General features: G+C 42.9%; 1 protein-coding gene across 12 annotated transcripts in view; it reads left to right on the plus strand.

Annotated features, from left to right (window-relative positions):
• Positions 1 to 19,823, plus strand: part of LOC102931316 (melanopsin) — a 140,942-nt gene that overhangs the window by 14,909 nt on the left and 106,210 nt on the right. For 7 of the 12 annotated variants that reach the window (XM_037896884.2, XM_037896892.2, XM_037896901.2 and 4 more), the window contains exon 2: positions 6,644 to 18,867. The exons of the other annotated variants lie outside the window; for them this stretch is intronic. The gene's annotated coding sequence lies outside the window, so the exon portion shown is untranslated. The remainder of the gene's footprint in view (positions 1 to 6,643; positions 18,868 to 19,823) is intronic. 12 annotated transcript variants of the gene reach the window in all.

Genomic DNA, 19,823 nt, shown 5'->3' on the forward strand with positions numbered 1-19,823 from the left:
CTGAGGGAGCTGGGATTGTTTAGTCTGCAGAAGAGAAGAATGAGGGGGGATTTGATAGCTGCTTTCAACTACCTGAAAGGGGGTTCCAAAGAGGATGGCTCTAGACTGTTCTCAATGGTAGCAGATGACAGAACGAGGAGTAATGGTCTCAAGTTGCAATGGGGGAGGTTTAGATTGGATATTAGGAAAAACTTTTTCACTAAGAGGGTGGTGAAACACTGGAATGCGTTACCTAGGGAGGTGGTAGAATCTCCTTCCTTAGAGGTTTTTAAGGTCAGGCTTGACAAAGCCCTGGCTGGGATGATTTAACTGGGACTTGGTCCTGCTTCGAGCAGGGGGTTGGACTAGATGACCTTCTGGGGTCCCTTCCAACCCTGATATTCTATGATTCTATGATTCTATCTTTGGTGAAATAAAATGTCAAAACTCAAAATACTGGGTTTTTAATTCAGTTAAAATTAGGCATAAATTTGAATAACAGTAAGAAAATACTAAATTGGCCCAGTTTAATCATTTACTATTCTCTCTGTGTGCTTGGTCACCTAAAACACGTGGCAGTGTTTCTGCTTGCTGATGGAACAATTCCTAACCTCACAAAAAAAGTTTAAGGTGACTGCTGAATAATTCCAGCATAAATGCCTATGTGAATATAAACTTCCAGTATCCACAACACCCTCTTTCTCTACAAACATTCTTTCAGACAGAAATTTGCTTGTACTTATGTCTGTGGGAAGCAAACAAAAGGGTCTGAATACCTCTGAAACAAATCTGCAGTTGTCAAGGTTCCTTCCCCACTCTGAACTCTAGGGTACAGATGTGGGGACCTGCATGAAAACCCCCTAAGCTTATTTTTACCAGCTTAGGTTAAAACTTCCCCAAGGTACAAACTATTTTACCTTTTGTCCTTGGACTTTATTTTGCTGCCACCATCAAGCGTCTAACAAATATATAATCGGGAAAGAGCCCGCTTGGAAACGTCTTTCCCCCCAAAACCCTCCCCAAACCCTACACCCCCTTTCCTGGGGAAGGCTTGATAAAAATCCTCACCAATTTGCATAGGTGAACACAGACCCAAACTCTTGGATCTTAAGAACAATGAAAAAAGCAATCAGGTTCTTAGAAGAAGAATTTTAATAGAACAAAAAGTAGAAGAATCACCTCTGTAAAATCAGTATGGTAAATACCTTACAGGGTAATCAAATTCAAAACACAGAGAATCCCTCTAGGCAAAACCTTAAGTTACAAAAAGACCCAAAACCAGGAATATACATTCCGTTCAGCACAGCTTATTTTCCCAGCCATTTAAACAAAACAGAATCTAATGCATATCTAGCTAGATTACTTACTAAGTTCTAAGACTCCATTCCTGTTCTGTTCCCGGCAAAAGCATCACACAGACCGAGAGAACCTTTGTTTCTCCCCCCTGCCCTCCAGTTTTGAAAGTATCTTGTCTCCTCATTGGTCATTTTGGTCAGGTGCCAGCAAGGTTATCCTAGCTTCTTAACCCTTTACAGGTGAAAGGGTTTTTCCTCTGGCCAGGAGGGATTTTAAAGGTGTTTACCCTTCCTTTTATATTGATGACAGCAGTTCTTAGCCAAAAAAATGGGGGTAGTAGTAGCCCAGCTGTAGGCAACATTTATAATTATTAGAATCTCTGTGTCCTGACATTTCCTTTCAAAATTAGGCAGGTTGGGGAGGTAACCTGATGCATAGTGAAAAAGAGGCCTGTAAGTTTAATATTTTGGGGGCTTTATTGTTTCACAGATTACACAGCATACAATAGCTGTGCAAATGGGCTCTCTTGTAGATTCACAGCAGTATGCACAGCAATAAATTTGTAGCCTGTCAGCTGTATGCTTCTGTGCTGCACGCTCTTAAGGGTGAGCTTTGCTGTCATTTGATGCCTGTATTTGTTTGCTAAATCCTAAAATATAAAAGTACCAATAAAAAGAGAGCCTAGCACATCAATCTTTTTGTGTCTCACAGCAAACAATTCTATTCTCCGCTTTAGGCCAGCGGTTTCCACAGCAATAGTAATTCACGAAGGGTGAAATCCACTCCTGGTGCACAGGGCAAGCCTCACAATGGGGTTGTTAAGGGGTGCCACTAGCAGGGGAGAAGCACCCCCATCTCAATGAAAAGTGTACGTAAACTGGCATGGGGAACCTGGGATGGGCCACAGATGCAGTGGCCTCATTGCCTCATGAAATTAGTCTGAAGGGCTGAGGCCATCATTAATGCCCGGAGAAAGATTACAGGAATGAAGGGGAGGATTTCACTCCTATTCTACCCAGACAGAGTTTGAATACCTGAGCACTGTGTAATTAGAGTACATCTAACCCAGAATGAGAGAACGCAGTATTACCAACCCCAAGTATGCATGACATCGTGAGATTGGCTTAAAAATCAGCTGGTTTTGCTAGACACATTTGTGATTTCAAAATTTGCAGTAACCCACAAACCAAAGGAAGCAAGAGGAAAAACTTAATCATTTCCCTTCATAAAAGGGATAGGTGGCGGTAAATTGACGTGGTTCTTGATTTTGCTCATGTTGTGCAATCAACATTTAAATATGAAACTCATTAAGGCTCTGTGTGTTCTCACCGCTAATTCACTGGATTTCTTAAACTTCATGACCCTCTGCTAGTTGATGTAATTGTGTTACACTGCACAGGAAACTATACCAAGAAGTAAAATATGCTGTACAAATAAGAGAAATCTCTGTTTCGCAGAAGTAGGTCAGTGCAATTAGGTTAACTTTAAGCTTTGAGCTAATGTATTGCATAAACTCTCACTGACAGCTTCCACCAGTGTCAAGAGGGACAAAGTTTCAAAAATGTAGGGCATAACAAGCAATTATCAAAAGCATTTAAGGGGGTCCATCATAAAAAAACGGAGTTTCATCTATGTCAGAAATAGGTGCTGAATGCTCTCACTGGTCACATCCAGAGGGGCAGTGAGCACATATGAACCCAGCTTCTTTGTGGCACACTTGGCAAGTTGGATCATTGCAAATGTGTGCATTTGAAAACTGGGCTATAGTGACAATTACAAATCAACCCATTTAAAACTTGAGATTTCCGCTCACATCACACCAGGCTCTTTTTGTGAAGCAACAGCTCTTTTTGTGACTCAACAAAATGCATCATCCTGCAAATGTGACAGCTACCACAGAAACCCTGCTGGCACATGGAGGGACGGTAAGTGAAGGAATTGTTTCTCTCAGGTTGCTGTTTGGGGCCCAGACTTGGAAAAGTTCACTGTTCCTGAAAGTATCTGATGTGGCCTGCCAAAATGTAGGTAGTGTGGGCTGGAGGCAAGAGATCAAACCATTAGTCTTATTACAATTGTGTTTTAGCAGCAGACAGCTCATAAACCGCTCAAGTTAAAGTGAATACTTTATATTACTTGGAAGCTGGCACCGGTAAACTTTCCCCAACAAACCCCTCCGGTGCCCTCTTCTGCCGCTCTCTGCAAAGCCACACAGAGTGACCACCTCCCCACTTAACTAGCTAGCGGCCTCCCCTCCTTATTCCCAATGCAGAGTCACAAGCCCCAGTACTCACAGCCCCATGTAGCTCTGGGCACCAGTGATACTGGGTCCAGCTCTGGCCTGTCCTTCCCGGGCGATTCCTCCCTGGCACAGTGCTCCTCCTGGCTCCTGTCCTGGGGTGTCCCCGATCGGTCACCCTGTCCTTCCCAGGCTTCAGTATTGCTGCTTCACTTTGTGAGGGCCTGCAGGCTGCAGCCCTTCTCTCTGGAGCTCCAGAGCCACACCCCTGGAGTTTCCCTCCTTTCTCCCACTGCTCCCCCTCCCCCCCTTAGAAAAAAAGTTAAAGGGGCCATGCTGTCTAAACCCCAAAGGGGTTACATCCACATAGACTGCAAATCTGAGAGCATTCTCCCACAAAGTTGCCAATGGCAAGGGAATGGCTAGTGGGCGCTCCTGGAATCCTTAGCAATCTGGGGGTGGGATCCCCCTTAGGAAGGGCTTATAGTGGTGAGTGACGGGCATGTTGTAGGAGAGACTCCTGGGTGAGGGGTTGGCTTGGAGGAGAGAGACAAATCTTGCAAAAATCAAACCTGTGATTCATGAGATTTTTACTGTGTTCACTTGCTAACTGGATCTGAACTGATGTCATGATTCAGATAAAAATCAGAGCTTTGACTTTTAACTCAAGGCGTTTCTGGTTGGGAACGAACACTTCATCCTGTTTCTAAACATAAGCAGGAACAATTACTTTATGCTATACCGTTGTCAAAGAGAGATGCAATTCCCAGCTTTCTAGTGGTTTAAAGCCTTTTATTTTTCCCCTTGACTTATTGGTTTACAAGATTTTAGTCTTGAAGGGTCAGATTTTCAAAGGGCCTCAGACCAGCCTCCAGTATTGTGTGCCATAATTTATCCCCCTAAATTTTTGGGAATGTTCTTTTTCGATGCCTCTAAAGTTCTGGATGCAGAAAATTCAGATGTGGGAATCAGATAGATAGCAGTATTCCCAAGTTGCACATACAAATATGTTGCACATCCACATTTTCAGCTTCCAAAATGTAGGAGTCAAAATGGCCATACAGGGTATAAAATTAGGGCCACAAACTTGGAAGCTACATCTGAAACGTTGATCCTAAAACTTTTGCTGCTGTCTCTGTCTAGAAGTGCTTACTTGGCGGTTTTCCAGGCCCAGGACTCAATACAGCAAATTGAGAGTCTTGGTCAAGTGAATCAAACAAGCTACGATAGGGACATGGCGAGGGTTGTTGTGGTTTTCAACATACATTTGTTATATTTTTATACACATTGAGCTAACTGGTCAACTCCACACTCCAGCAGGATTTCTTTGTTGCCTGTAATGCCTTAGAATAACATATTCCGGAGCCTCATGGTAGAGCTAAAAGCAGCATAAAACTGAGAGATCTAAACAAAAAAAAGATTATTTTTTAGTTGATGTGCTGAATGTCCCTCTAATCCTGATTAGCAGGGGGGCATTCAGCATAGACTTCTGAAGCAAATGAAATTTATGAATTTTATTTTCAGGTCACCTTAAGGTAAAAGCTAGGGGCTGAAAACAAACCAGCAGATGAAGACCTAAAGCCCATTCTACACTATAGGAAGCTTGCAAACCATTAACATGATAAGGTTTCAAGCCCTTGAGTGCCTCAGAGATCCATAATATAATTTTAATGTCAAAATGGCATCTTACGGCCGCTAGTACTCAGCAGAGACTTTTGTGCTCTTTCTGATCCTTTAGAAATATGTAAGCATCACTGCAGTAGAAATTTGATCTAATTGAAGTTTAGGTGCTAAATCCTTGGTTAATGCAACTTGCAAGAGGCTACAGTTGTAACAACAGGAAAAAAGGGAGCATGGCTGAAGGAAAGAGGGGAGGCCGAAATACCCCTATGATACCCTGCAGTCTTCCACGTTTTTGAGCCCTTGTGGCCATTGCTACCCTGAGTAAGTTATAGAAGTACTGAGGCTGCTCTAACTTGGTGCAGGGGAATAGGTTGCCCAGAGCAACTCCGTGTTCAGGGGAGTGCAAAGGTGAGTGTTTTTGCCACTATCTGCTCTGAGCTCTCTGCAGTTTAGCCACACCCAGGTTCTGCCTCAGAATGTCTCAAATAGAAAGTTATTTTTAAAGTCCATGAAACAAGTGTAAATCAGACATTACTATCTTTTGTTTATATGTGGCATTCTGAAATGTTTCTTGTGGTTTGTAGTGACGATTTTGGGTGGCAATATGCATATATTGTGACAATAGTGCGCTCTAATAGATTCACTACATTGTCATTTTACTCTGTTTAGTAGATGTACATGTACCTACATTATGAGCCATATTGTACAAATACAATTGTTAAGAGCATAGAGGTTTTTCACAAGTTGAACATGTTGCAAGTTTAACCCTTGAAAGGATTCACTCTTTCAGCATCATCTCTCAGCTTGGTTCTCTTTGATATTTGTGGCTGCTACTTAACCCCGGTTTTGGCGAGGGTCTGGAAAAGACTGAAGGGAGCGCAGCCATTTTGATGGGCGTGGGGGGTGAGTGTGTGACTCTGCAGTTCTGAGAAACAGAGGCCAGAAAGGGTCAGATTTTGGCTAAGTCCAGAAGAGGCCTGACAGACTCTGGCTATGTCTTTGCTGGAAAAAATGTATTTTTACATGATACCAAACTTGATTAAATACCTAGTCAAGACAAAGCAAAGGTAGTTTTTGCCTTGAGGTTGGTAGACCTCCACTTAGGGTTGCCAACCCTCCAGGTTTGGCCTGGAGTCTCAAGGAATTAAAGATTAATCTTTAATTAAAGACTGTCATGTGATGAAATCTCCAGAAATACATCCAACCCAAATTAGCAACCCTACCTCCATCTGGGGTTTACCTCAAGTAGCTATGCCTACCTGTGCCTTGTCTCCATTAGGATTTGACAGTGAGATAATTATATCAATGTGAAAAATTCACCTTTTTTTTTTTTAATCAAAGCAAAGCCGGTGTAAGGGAGACACTGAGGTTGAGGGATTCTGTCACAGGGTTGTGATGGCTGTGTTTGCTGCAGGGCACCTCAGTTTGTACAGAATGAAATATGTTTATGGTTTGGTTCATATTTCTATTTCTTTGCATTATATTACTGTTAGTATTATATTTTCTCAGGCAAGTACAAACTGATGTTGCATCTCACTTCCTTCACTGACAATTAAATTGAAGCTGAGGGCCACGCACCAGGAGGGCTTGCTACCTTATCTGGAACGAGAAGTGGGAAACAGATCACAGCTTTGTATCAGTGGGTTCCAGGAAAAGGAGTTACGTAAGCACAGAAATGCATTGAATTCTGTTTTGAAAAGTTGAATTTAAGGTTATTGTAGTCAGGGTTAAGAATGCTATGTGAATTGTTTTTATTCATGCTGACATGAGTGAATTCACTGAGGTATTATGTTTGGAAAAGGAAATGATGCTAAACTTTTGTGAATGAACCTTGACTTGGAATTTCCTGCATGTTGTGTTTCTGATATTTAAAGCCAGTTAACACAGAATCAATCATGTGTTTGACTGTGTTCCTCAGAAGTGACAAACTAATTACTGAGTTATGCAGTTAATTCAAACAGAATGTCACAAGCTACAAGGGATAGGATCAGAAATCATTGACCTTGTCTATACTTAAGCCTTGGCACTTTAACTATTCTGGCATAGCTAGAGCAACAAAAACACCTAGATTAGATGCAGTTCTACTGATCGAAAAGTGCCTTTACTGGTGTAGCTCATTCTGGTTCAGCAAAGTGAAGTAAACTAAATGAGCGTAAAACACCTTACGCTGGTATAAATGCATATACATGAGGGCTTTTACCAGAATAATTATGCCAGCAAATGACACCCCTAAACGACATAGTTATGCTGGTAAAAGTTTTAACTGCAGACTAGCTCTTATTGTAGGGGAGCTGGACAAACTAGAGGTCCTGAAACCTCACAGAAATCTGGGCCTTCACATGAGCTCACTATTCGACAGCTGCTGAGCTTGTGATGACAAAGAGGCCTGAGTCTTGACATCAGCCCACTAGACTGTAGCTGCTGAGGCAGTGGTGTCGCAGAAGCCTATACATGGACAATTCACTCAGCATGCTAGATGAACCGAGCCAGTAACCTCACAGGGACCAGAGGTTTCTGATCAGACGAGCATTCTCGCAACACTAGCTGAGCTCAGTGAGCATACACAGACTTGTGCCTTGACATCAACCAGCAAACCACAGTTGCTAAGTAGGTACCAAAGGGGGATCATGGGAAAGTGCAACTCCCACTCCTCTTCTTTACTTCTGTTCAGTTTGGGGAAGCTCAGATGCCTCACAATTTTCCACCTGTGTTGTCTTCACTGTGTTGTCTAGTGAAATGAAGACTCATTGGGCAGGAGAATCCAGGTTGGTGCTTGGCAGAGGAATTTGTTTCAAAGCCTTTCCTACTAGGAGATGGAAGAGCCCCAGAACCTGCTGGGAGAAGTTGAATTCTCCAATCTGGGAGTACCTTATCTGCCTCCTTTTTACTGTATTATTATTTGTCACCCTTCTGGTCCTCTCTCCTCTCCAGAGGACTGAGAGGGAAGAAGCCATCTGCTTTTAGCTCTTCCTCCCATCCTCTAAGTTTCCTCTTCATTGCGGGCACCAAGATAGGTGATTTAGAACAAAATTATGTCCCCCAACACCAGTGGGATCCAACTTTCTCAGCCTGATGGCTGAACACATTGTTTCCAAAAGGTCAGGGATCACAATCAATATGCTTTCTTGTAAATTCTATACAGAAAAATTGTCCTACCTTATCCTCCCCTTGCTTTGCTTGTCTCTCACTTGTTGATTTCTGGCTGAATTGGAAATGTTGCCCAATGCACCTTGGCTAAGTTCACATAGGTGAGTCATGACCAATATTTTATTATTATTATTAATAGCTGAAAATGTTTGTTCACAGAAGTAGTAATTTCCAAAGCAACTGATGCAGCATTGAGTGAACTTACACAGCTGGTAAACAGTCACTTTTAGGTAAAAATTTCCCAGATGAAACAAGTTTGTAAGAAGACGACTTTGTTTCTGCCAATCCACCATACTTTTCCTTCAGTGCAGAATTACACTTCAACACTAGTATTTCCATACGAAGGCTGGAGACTGCCTTGTTTCTTTTTATCTTCTGCGGCATACAGGATAATATCTTTTTGAACAAACATCACTTTCCAAAGAGAAGCCTTCAAAGCAGAATTGAAACTTTTTTGTACCATTTTCTTGTTATGATCAAAGTCCATTTCATGTTGTAATAGTAAATGCTTGAAATGGTCAATATTCTTGTTTTGTAAATGACTAAAAAAGAAGTTTAGTCTAATTCTGAACGTTTCATCATCATCATTGGAGAGGTGAAGAAAATATCCCCTTCATATGATTCAAGTGTGCGGTAGTATTTGAGGAATGCAAAATCATTCAAATAGTCATCATCCTCTAATACTTTCAGTTCCTCTAATTCCCATTTTTCTTTCATAAGCTACATGATTAATTTTTAAGAAACCCAAATCAAGAGAGCACCTTTCACCTTTGGCAGCCCTCTCACTTTACAATGTATTAACAGTTCACCTCAACCAGCTTCTATTTCTTCACTGACATTGCCAATTTCACTGATTCTAGGCTTCTGCATATATTCTGCCACATTTGACGATGACAATTTTCTGTGAATCTTGAATACTTGCGATGCAGACATTTTTGATGCAAAATGCAATGGTATTTGGACAACAAACCACTGAGGAATTTTTCCAAGAACACATCCAGAATGTCAGTCAGTAATCGTTGGGGCTCCATCGTTACAGATGCTTCCAAAATTAGACCAATGCAGTATAGCACATTCAACAGAAACACTTAGTTCTTCAAACAAATCTTCTCCTTTTGCTGTTCTGTGTTGCAATTGTAGGTCAAGAGGTGCTTGGATGACATCAGAAATGTTGTCATTGCACCATATGAAAATGTTGAACTGTCATTTTGCAGACAATACTTTTGTCGACTCTCAATGAAAAAAATGGCACATTGACCGAAATCATTTGATTTGCTCAGACACATCTCGAGCCATTTCATCCAACATCCTGATTGTCTTACAAGAGAGAGCAATTTCCTTAAACTGCAACTGCACTGAGGTGCTATGTCCTTAATTTGCTGCAGTCACGAGGCTTTATTTCCCAACCTCTTCTTCATCCATAAATCCATGTTTCTTCTTAACCAAAAATAATGAAATTTCCTGTGAAGCTTTTGTTCACAGAAACTTCTTGATGAATTTGAAGAAACTTCTTCCATTTAATTCCTTGTGGAAGTCTGACCCAATTGAGTACTTATCATCACACGGTGTATGGTTTGGCTTATAACCATATTCTACACTGAGCATCTGTGCTGTGGACACATGTAGTCCACAAACGAGATACAAGCTTCTTGCCCGGCGCACTTATAAAAAAAAAAAACACTGCCCTTCCTACACAGGACTGAAATCATGGCTAAATAAATTGTCATCTTATTTTCATTTGCCAGTGATTTGTTTCTTGAAAGTCATGCTTAATCACTACTGCTCGCTAGTTCAGACAATGCACCTTCCTGATTCCAGTGACTTGCTGTCAGATGTATGGAACCAAAGCAAGCATGTTATAACACGGATCTTTGGAAGAACGGATTAGTTTTCGGGTGGTGTTGAAAATTGGATGTGTAGTTGTGCCGGCAGGGTGTGTACTTGGCAGATAGAATAAAAAATAGATATCTCCCCAAATTTAACTTTCAGACTGAGAATCCTATAGCTTGCCTGCAGGCTTCTTTCCGAGTGGGCTGTTGGTTCTCAGCTTCTTCTCTTTACTTATCTCCTAGACTGCCCTGGCAGGGAGCCGTCCTTTGCCAGATGCTCTCCTAGCCTCAGACAGAGTCACTTAAGCTCCCAAATTCTCATCCTGCTCTCCACGGAACTCTCTCATCCCGGCGAGAAAGCAGGCACCGGTGTAGCCAGAACAACTTCTCTTCCACGTTGATGTGGAAGATGGCTGTAGGAAAGAGATAGCAGCTGCTCAGATCTGGCTGCTAACTCCTCCTGCAGTTGAAGGGGAAGAGGTTGCAGACAGCTGGGGAGGTGGCTCCCTATACCACCTGTGCATTGCAATGGCCCTGATTCAAACACTTGAGTTTAAAAAGAACTATATGGCTTAGGGAACACATTTTCAATTCATAATCAAACGAAAACATAGAGACTTGTGGGCCTACGGGTTGGACACTCTTGTTCTCCACGGTCCCACATTCTATGTGTGAGCAGACACTCTGTTCGGGTGGCTGTGGTCTTGCTTGGGGACGTGGACTCCTTTCTGATAAATGTGATAAATGTATTCCCTCTTTCCCATTCTCTTCTCCCTGCTGTATTGCACCAAAAAAAGATCTAATGCCCCCACCAAAGTGACACGAAAGTACTAGAAATGGTGAACTCCTTCTCCTTTAACCACAACATATGCAGTGTACAAATAAATACATGTCCTGTTTGCAGGGCCGTCCCTAGCCATTTGGGTGCCCTAGATAGCTCCAGGCCTCCCTGCTCCAGGGTCTGGGAGGCAGGAGCTGTGGGGGGGAACTTTTGGGGGCCCCACAGGCCCAGAGTGACCCGGGGGATTAGCGCTCCGCTTCCTTCACCCTGGCCTCAGCTGTGTCATTCAGGGGAGGGAGCTTGGGGAAAGGGATCCCCCCACGCACACTCACCAGTGGCGGGAAGCGGAGCGCCATAGCTGGGAGCTGGTGGAGTGGAGCAGGCTGGGGCCAGGTGAGTGTGGAGTCGCTGGGAGAAGAGGTGGAATGGGGGCAGAGCAGGGGGGAAGGGTAAGAGGTGGGGTGGAGTTTTCCAGGGCTCTGCACCCCCCTAGGGACGGTGCTGCCCCTTGCGGTGGGCGCAGCCCACGGCAGGGGCCAGCCAAGGGATAGGGCTGGTCACTGGGGCTGGTGCTGACGTGTATGCAGCACCCAGCTGCCTAGGGCACCATGAGATTTGGGGCAATTTGGTGACCCACGCAGCTGTGTATTCTGCGTATGCCTAAGGATGGCCCTGCCTGTCCTCAGACACACAATAGCATGGTGTGACGGAGGGCTAGCTGCAGCATCCTGGTGACTGAAGTTGCTGTGGCACAGAGATGGGTGCAGGCTTAACTAGAGCCAATCAACCTGTTTCTGGTGGGGATTGCTGACACTTGATAGTAGTTGCTGGGCTAATGAGACAATTGGTTCAGTACCTGGGAGGATATATAATTGGGAGGAACAGGAAGGGGAGGAGAGAAGCTGTGTGGGAAGCGCCTCCTGCTGGATACCTGCTCTACATCCTGCCCTGTTTGAAAACAGAGGATTAAAGGTACATGTGGTGGAAAAGAAATAAACTGTGTGTGTGTGTTTGTGACTGAGACCATGAACACCAGGCTAGGCAGTGCTGCTGCCTGGGTAGCTGAAGAAGCACCCTGTGACACATGAGTAATCATTGAGAAAAAAATGTTAGTGAGAAGCACATGTTATACATGCTGGCACTATTTCCTGTACATTCTTTTTTTTTTGTTCTGAAACTGCTACTTCTGCCAAAATCTCAGCAATCTTACTAAATGTGAAGGATTCTTTTTCTCGCTGGAGAAGGAGATTAAGATAACTGCTGTACTGTGCATGCTTTTGGTGACATATTTCTCTTTTCCTGTAGAGCTAGCAAGTAGCAGCCAAAAGTTGTTCTGAGGTTTTTAGGCCAGTATAATGAATATTGAAAAGATTTTCATTTTCTTGAAGGTTCATATAATGTGTTTAAAGGTTTTAAAAGTTGGAGAGTAAAAGTAATGAAGATGCAAGTCCCTTGGTCATTTATAAGGAAGATATTGCAAAAAAAGGGGGGTACAGTCCTGTTTCCCATACTTCCTACATCAGTGCTCCTTTACCATGAGTTGGATTACTCTTATCTGGAAAGGAGCCGGGGAAGCAGTTCACAGATTACATTCAGGCCAGAATTTGATGGTGCTGATTTTTTTTTTTTTTTTTTGAGCTGCTTTTAAGAGATTTTATCCTTAATACAGGAGTCAGCCACAGTCCGGGCCTAAACAATGTTGGATAATGCTGTTACGCTATCTTAATATTTTGATGGTGCTGTAAAGAGGTTAATGGGTTGGATAAGACTATAATCAGATTAAATGCAGTGTTCTGGAGCCCAAGCACAGTGGGATTTTATCAGTGAGTGACTGGACGTGTGGTAGAGCTTAAACATGACGATGGACTTTATTATGATTTGTCACGCTGAGTATTGATCTCAGAGCTGGCCCACAACATTTTGGCACCTGAGGCGGGGAGCTCAAACGACGCCCCCTCGCTTGGGCCAAAACTTTGAAAGGTCTCAATTCTGCCTTCTTCCTGTTCTACGCCTCTCATGGTACTGCTCTGCTACCTACCCCAATAAAGGAGAACTAACAACTTAAAATGCCTTTTCAAAAATTTTAAGTAACACTTAACTTTCAGACGCCTGAACAGCAAATCTAACTTTTCTTGTCTGCATAGTAAACGCTGGCATTTTTATCTGTTTCAATAATCAAAGTGGTGCTTTCTCTGCCTTCTTGGTTGCAAAGACTTGAACTGCTTCCTGAAGGTCCACAGTCTGGGCCAGCTCATGCTCTGTTGAGATGCTTGCAAGGCCGACCAGCCTCTCCTGGGTCATTGTGGAGCGTAGATGTGTTTTTATTAACTTCAGCTTGGAGGAGCTGCGGTTCTCCACTGGCAACTGTTACAGGAAGTATTAGAAGTATGCGCAGAGCAACAAAAGCATTTGGAAAGAGGGTGGTCATCTTATTTGTGCACATACATTTCGGCAGGATCAACTCCAAAGGCTGTTCTGGAATATATCTTGAAAGGGCTTTCAGTTCATCACCTAAATCACTCGCATCAATATCGCGCATGTCATCATGTGTCAACACTGTCTCTAGTGCCCTGCATTGCTGGTGTAGGTCTTCTTCAGGTATAGTGAGGAGTTTTGGAATATCACACAACATTCCAAATATACTGCTGTGTTCCTTGAGCGGCATGAAACGTTCTTCAACAGACTGTATTGCACAATCTAGCACCTGGTTAAAGAATTCAACTTTGAACTGTTGTTTAGGGATTATCCCATGCCTCGTAATCAAAATGTCGTCTTTTTTGGCGATTCTTGTATTCTTGAATGGGTGGGAACATAGCTTCAGTGTGCAGTTCCTCTGCCAACTTCTGTGGCCTCTTCAGAACATTTTCAAATCCCTCATCCGACCGGTAAGACTGTAGGTATGACTTTGCTTTGTCCAGTTGTTCCATTGTTCCAGATATATCAAGGTCAGCACCTTGGAGTCTCTTGCTTTCAACATTTATTTCAAACAGTATGTCATGCCACAACACTAAGCCACACAGAAATTTGAAGTTGTGTGTGTTTCTGGTGATTCCATTTCCCTCTGCCACTGTTCTCCCATGAACAGTTCCTGTCATAGCATTATCTTCCATAATGGCAAGTATGGCATCATCTATCTTCCCAATTTGGGGTTTGATAGGCTTTATCGCCTCCACTCAACTTTCCCATCTTGTGGCACTCAGTGGTTTCAGTGTCAGAGAGGATGTTCCCAGATGTTGCTTCAAAATTTGCCATCGATGAGTTAATGCAGAGAAAAATACATAGATGCTTTGAATTACATTAAAAAATTCAGCAGCCTCACTAGAAGCTGATGCTGCATCACTGACCACCAAGTTCAATGAATGAGAACTGCGTGGGACAAAAAAAGCTCAAGGGTTTAACTCTCGGATCCATGTCTGCACTCCTCCATTCTTTCCTCTCATGTTGGCACCGTTATCGTAGCCCTGACCTCTGAGGTCAGCTATCGCAATTCCCGTACCTTCCAGCTTTTTAAGAAGCACATTTGTCATACCAGCTCCTGTAGTATCATCAATGTCAATAAATTCTAGAAAATGCTCTCTGACAGTCACCATTGCAGGGACATTTTCACTAGGTTCTGTTGCTGTTACAAAACGCACCATTAAAGCCATTTGTTCCGTATGGCTGATGTCAGATGTGCAGTCCAGAATAACAGAGTAATATCTTGCTGACTTCAGATCTGCCACAATCTTCTGTTTGACATTTGTTGCCAGGAACTGTATGATCTCATTTTGAATTGTTTTTCCAAGGTAGTGGTGAGTGTACATTTCTTGGGTGGTGACTCTTCTTAGATGCTCCTGGACTACAGCATCAAACTCCGCCATCAGCGCCACAATTTTAAGGCAGTTTCCATTGTTTGGCACTTACAGCTGATCTGAAGTGCCACGCATTGCTAGGTTTTGGGTTGCAAGAGTTCTCACAATGGCAATGAGCCTTTTCAGAACATTTTGCCAGTAAAGAGACTCTGATGCATTCTTCTCTTGATGCTGATCGTCTATGGTGGCCTTTAACCTTAGTCTCATCTCATGGTCTTTCCATCTATGGAATGCTCTCTGGTGATTTGCTGTCTTTTCATAGCATGCCAATTTTTTTAGCCAGACTTTTCCAGTCCTTTGTTCCTATACAACCTAATGTGGCTGGAACATTAGATTGGAAGAGTTTGCAACAAAAACAGTATGCAGCATTCTGGGTTTTTGAGTACATAAGCCATGACCTCTCCACTTTGTCACCATTGAGGATTTCACACCAGTAATGTGTTGGATGGAAACTTCTATTTTCATTGTCTTTGGGGAACATGAAGTTTTTCACTTGCTGTGGCCCATGCAGTACAAGGAAGTTCCTCGGGCTATTGCTCAAGTGGATCCACAGTCCTGGATCATCTAGACTTAAGGAACTAAACTCAGCAGCAGTTGTTTCTTGCGCCTTCACCACACTCTTCTCTGGTCTACACTTTTCTTCAGGAATGTGCATGGTTACATCCATTTGAGATGGAGACATGGATGCTGCAGTAGCTGCCAGGTCACCTGCACTCTGACTAATGGGAAGATCAGGCATCTCCTCACCACTCACATCCTCACTGGGGCCCGAAGACTCACCGTGAACATTTGTGTCTATGTATCTCAGGAGAGCTCCTTCCTGCTTAGATAGAAAAGCTTCCTTTGCTTGCTTTCTTTTTCTGAATGTTGCCCCAGAGGGGTATTTTCTTCTTTCACTCATGACTGCAGTTCTGTGCCAGCTATAGTGGCTCTCAACACTCAATTGAAGGGAACAAATAAGCAGGCTGGTCGCAGGGCCTGAGTGAGGGAAGATATCAGCATCTTAACTGGCTCCTACTACTTCAGTGGACTGCCTGTTCTCCTCAAGTGGGTTCAGGGAAGCAACAGGAAACAGGATGCTCCCTGAGAAGCTGATGTTAATCAGTTCAGGCTCCTGGGGGTGCTAGAGAGGTACATAAGAGGCTCTTCCTCCTCTCGCTCCCTGCAGCTCCTGCTGCTTTCTGTTATTTCCTTCTCGCCCTTTCTCCTGCCTGCCTGTTGTGCCCTCCTTCCTCCAGCACAGCACTCCACCGTCTCTGCGCATCTAGAGCGGAGAGAATACGTATGCACCAGCAGCAGACACAATTTTCTGTACTCTGGGTCCTAGTGGCACCCCTCTTCCCCCCACCGCACAGTCTGGCACCTGAGGTGGCTGCCTCAGTTCGCTTCACGGCAAGGCCAGCCCTGATTGATCTCAACATTCAGAAGTACATGAGTTGACCAATTACTTTCTAACTCAGGAATTAACATGCATCTGTATTCTTCCTTCAGAAAAAACATGACAAATATTCAGGCACTCTATAGGACACACTCGCATGATTCACAGCTTTGGCAAGGTTTACTTAACATAGAGTTTTGTATGCTCTGTAGCCAATGTAATCACCAGCCATCACGAGGGAACCCCTTCCAACACAGTGTGCTGTTTTGAAAGAAAGAAACTGACCTTTTTATGACTTTGGCTGCACATAATTTGACTGAACAGCAGGGCAGCAGATGACAGGTTTGTTCCATTGCTGCAGCTATCTTTGACCTAGATTCCTGAAATTACCCACCAACTCAGAGCTAATCAATGAGAACTAATTGTAGTTACTTGTAGTACAGTGAAAGCTACACATGATGTGAAAATCAATGTGTTCGTATGTGTTTGCATGTGCAAGAAAATGAACTGTCATAGGTCAGATATTATATTTGTTTCGTTGTGATACTACCAAGTACAGTGTGTGTGTGTGTGTGTGTGTTTGTTTTAATAAAAACACTTGAAACTGTGCTTTTTCTTGAAATTGGGTTTTATGCTGTGCCCAGCTCCTGGCAAAAGGTTCGTTAGTGTCCACCAGTTTGAGTGAAGTGGCCAAATTTAGGACCTGGCTCTGTAAGGTGTGGCACACCCTCACCTCTTACAGAAGCCAATGCAAATTGAGAGTGTCCAGCACTTCGGAGCACTGAGCCCTAGAAAGAGCTTCTCATTTTGCTAAGGTACTCCGCTGTAATCTACAAGTAGTCAGCCTGTTTGTAAATACCCAGACCCACCATCCCAAATTAGCTGACAACTAGAAATATTTTTTCTGAAGTGTCGTCATCGTAACCGTCCAACAGGTTTGCCTGATATTGTGGTTATTGCTTTGGGGTTTACCACTTCCTTGAAGGAGATTGCTTGTAATGTTGTCTAAATTGGCACCATTCACCTGTTCAGAAAGCTGGCCAGATACAAATTTCTTTTTTACTGCAAAAGACCTTTGTCTGGCAAAAAAAAAAAAAAAATCCTTACAAAAAATATACATAAAAATAGAGCTGGTCAGAAATTATTTGACAGCACATGGATTCATCGAAACAAGAAATTTCCATGAAAACGTATCTGTTTCAACAAAACTTGGGTTGGGAAGGTTCCTCAGGTCAAGGAAGGACAAAAGCAAAGAGAGACAGAGATCAAAATAGCCAATAGCCCTATCGTTAGGGCACTCACCTAAGATGTGGTTCAAATCACTGCTCTGCCTAATTTGCAGTGGATCTCCCACATCCCAGGTGAATGCTCTACCCACTAGGATGTAGAGTGAGTCTGTCTCTCTCAGAATAAATATGTAATTATTTGTACAAAGTGGAACAGTTCCAACAGGAGAGACTAACTCTATGGCCTGATGATGCAGGCACTCTGCCTGATTCAGAAGAGGGACTTGAACCTGCCTCTTCCACATCCCAGGTGAGCACCCTAAACACTGAGCTATTAGGTTTTTTAATTTGGGGGAGGGAGAGAGGAAGGGAAGTCTCATTTTATTTTATTTTTACAACAACGTGAAGGGTCTAAGTTTTGTTCTGATGCAGCACAAAATGAAATATTGAAAACTTGAAATTTTTGTGTAACGGAACCGTTGCTTTTCAGCCAGCCCTAATATAAATGTGTAGTAACCAACTAATGTGACACTCGCTGAGAAAATGTGTCTCTGTTGTAACCCCACCAAAGTCAGTAGATTTATATTACAGATGGATTTGCTCCATTGCTTCTAATGATGGAACATGGGGACAGTTCAGAGGTCTAAAGAGCCGTCGTCATGATGACAATATCAGTTTGCAGGTAAAGCAGTATTGCTTTGACAGCCTCGTCTCTTTAATTTTACAGTCTTGGGGAAGTTGCAGACTTCCCCAGATAATGCTTTTTTTCCTTATCTCCATTTTGTTTATGATCTAATTGCAGCTTTGGAGTCTCTGGCAAATTTTGAGTTCTGTTTATTAGCATTGTAGGAATTGGCACTTTGGGTTTTAATTACAATCTATAGGGGAGGGAACATTATCATTTTATAGAAACTGAAAGCTTTCAGAAGTCAATAAATTACATGAAAATAATTGAATGGTGAAGAAGTATATAGTTCTTGTGTCTGCCTTTCCCTAGGGGCAACAATACCCTTCAGAAATCTTTTCTCAGAATTTAAATTTATTGACTTGGCTATCTCTCTGATCAAACAGAGGCATAATACTGTACCAGGTAAGTACTCAACCGTCCTGTATTGATGCTGTAACAGTAAAGGCAGAGGCCTGGAACGAAGGCTGGTATGAAGTTCTCAATGACATGAGTGAAGTGTGGGATTCATATTGGATTGGGCCGTTCACAAATTGTTGTCAAGGGTAGATTTATCTAATTCTAGAGACGGGTGCACTGCTGTTTCATTCAGACAAAAAAAAAAAAGAAGAAAGTCTGCTTGAGTGAGTAATCTAGCAACACAGGATTTGCAAAATACTTCTCACCACAATGCATTGTTGCTTAGCTTCTCTTTTCCCAAGGAAAACAAATGCAACTGCACACCTCATGTCCAGACTCTCAACTGAGGAGGAAAGTTCTAAAACTGGACGTGCATCCTGGTGCATCTGAACACTTTCTCATATGTGACTCTCCAGACAGCCAAACTTATAATAAAGGTACTAATAATGTGGAACTATTCTGATATATAATCTGTATATTGTATCAGACTTTCATCATATTACTTGTGCTTCCTATTTTTAATAATAGAAATGTTGATGGCTGCTGAAATAAAGTGCAAAGAAATCCATGGAATTATGTTAATTTGTAAGTGGACAAGCAACCCTGATTCACCAGGGATTTCGTTAAGCAAATGAGAATACTTTCAGGATGATTTTGGCACAGTGTAGCACGATTTTTCTGTCATCAGGCTCACTGTAGTTACTGCTGTTCCTTTAAAAATATATCTGACTTGACCAGTCATGTTTTCTAGCCACCTAGACAAGATCCATGAACAAATTCATGGCGATTTACTAACAATACACTGATTTTATTTTTAAGTGAATCATGGCAAATCTGCTACTTCCTGTTCAAGACTCGACCTAACTCTAGGTCTGCCCTAGCACAGCTCGCTGCACAATGTGCTGTCTACTGAACAAAGCTGGGTGTACCCTGTCATGGATCCAGAATTAACTGCCCCCTGCCTCTCCATGGCCTGCTCAGGGGTGCCCCTTTCGGTCTCAGGCCTCCAGCTGTCATCTCTCTATGGGCAGGGACCTAAGTCCCTCTCCCTCCCAGACCTGGGATTTGGGCTTGCAGTCCCACTGTAATTCACTGGGACTGTCCCAGCAGATCTGACCTTAGTCCACCCCTTGTGATTTGCTTTCTCTCACGGGAAAGTGACTGTGTTTACCAATGACCAGGTAGCTTTCACAAAGCACAGGTCATTTTAAACAGGTGACACTGGTCACTATGAAGGACAGGCTACTGAGATAGATGGACTATGGGTCTGATTCAGTATAGCAACTCCTATGTTAATGGGGAGAGATCTAAGAACTACTGTGAACAGGGGTTGCAGAAATGATTTCTACCTTTTAAAAAAGGGCAGGGTTGAAGGAATGGGACATTGCAATAG

Source organism: Chelonia mydas, chromosome 4 (genome assembly GCF_015237465.2).
Source record: "Chelonia mydas isolate rCheMyd1 chromosome 4, rCheMyd1.pri.v2, whole genome shotgun sequence".
NCBI classification, from domain to species: domain Eukaryota; kingdom Metazoa; phylum Chordata; order Testudines; family Cheloniidae; genus Chelonia; species Chelonia mydas.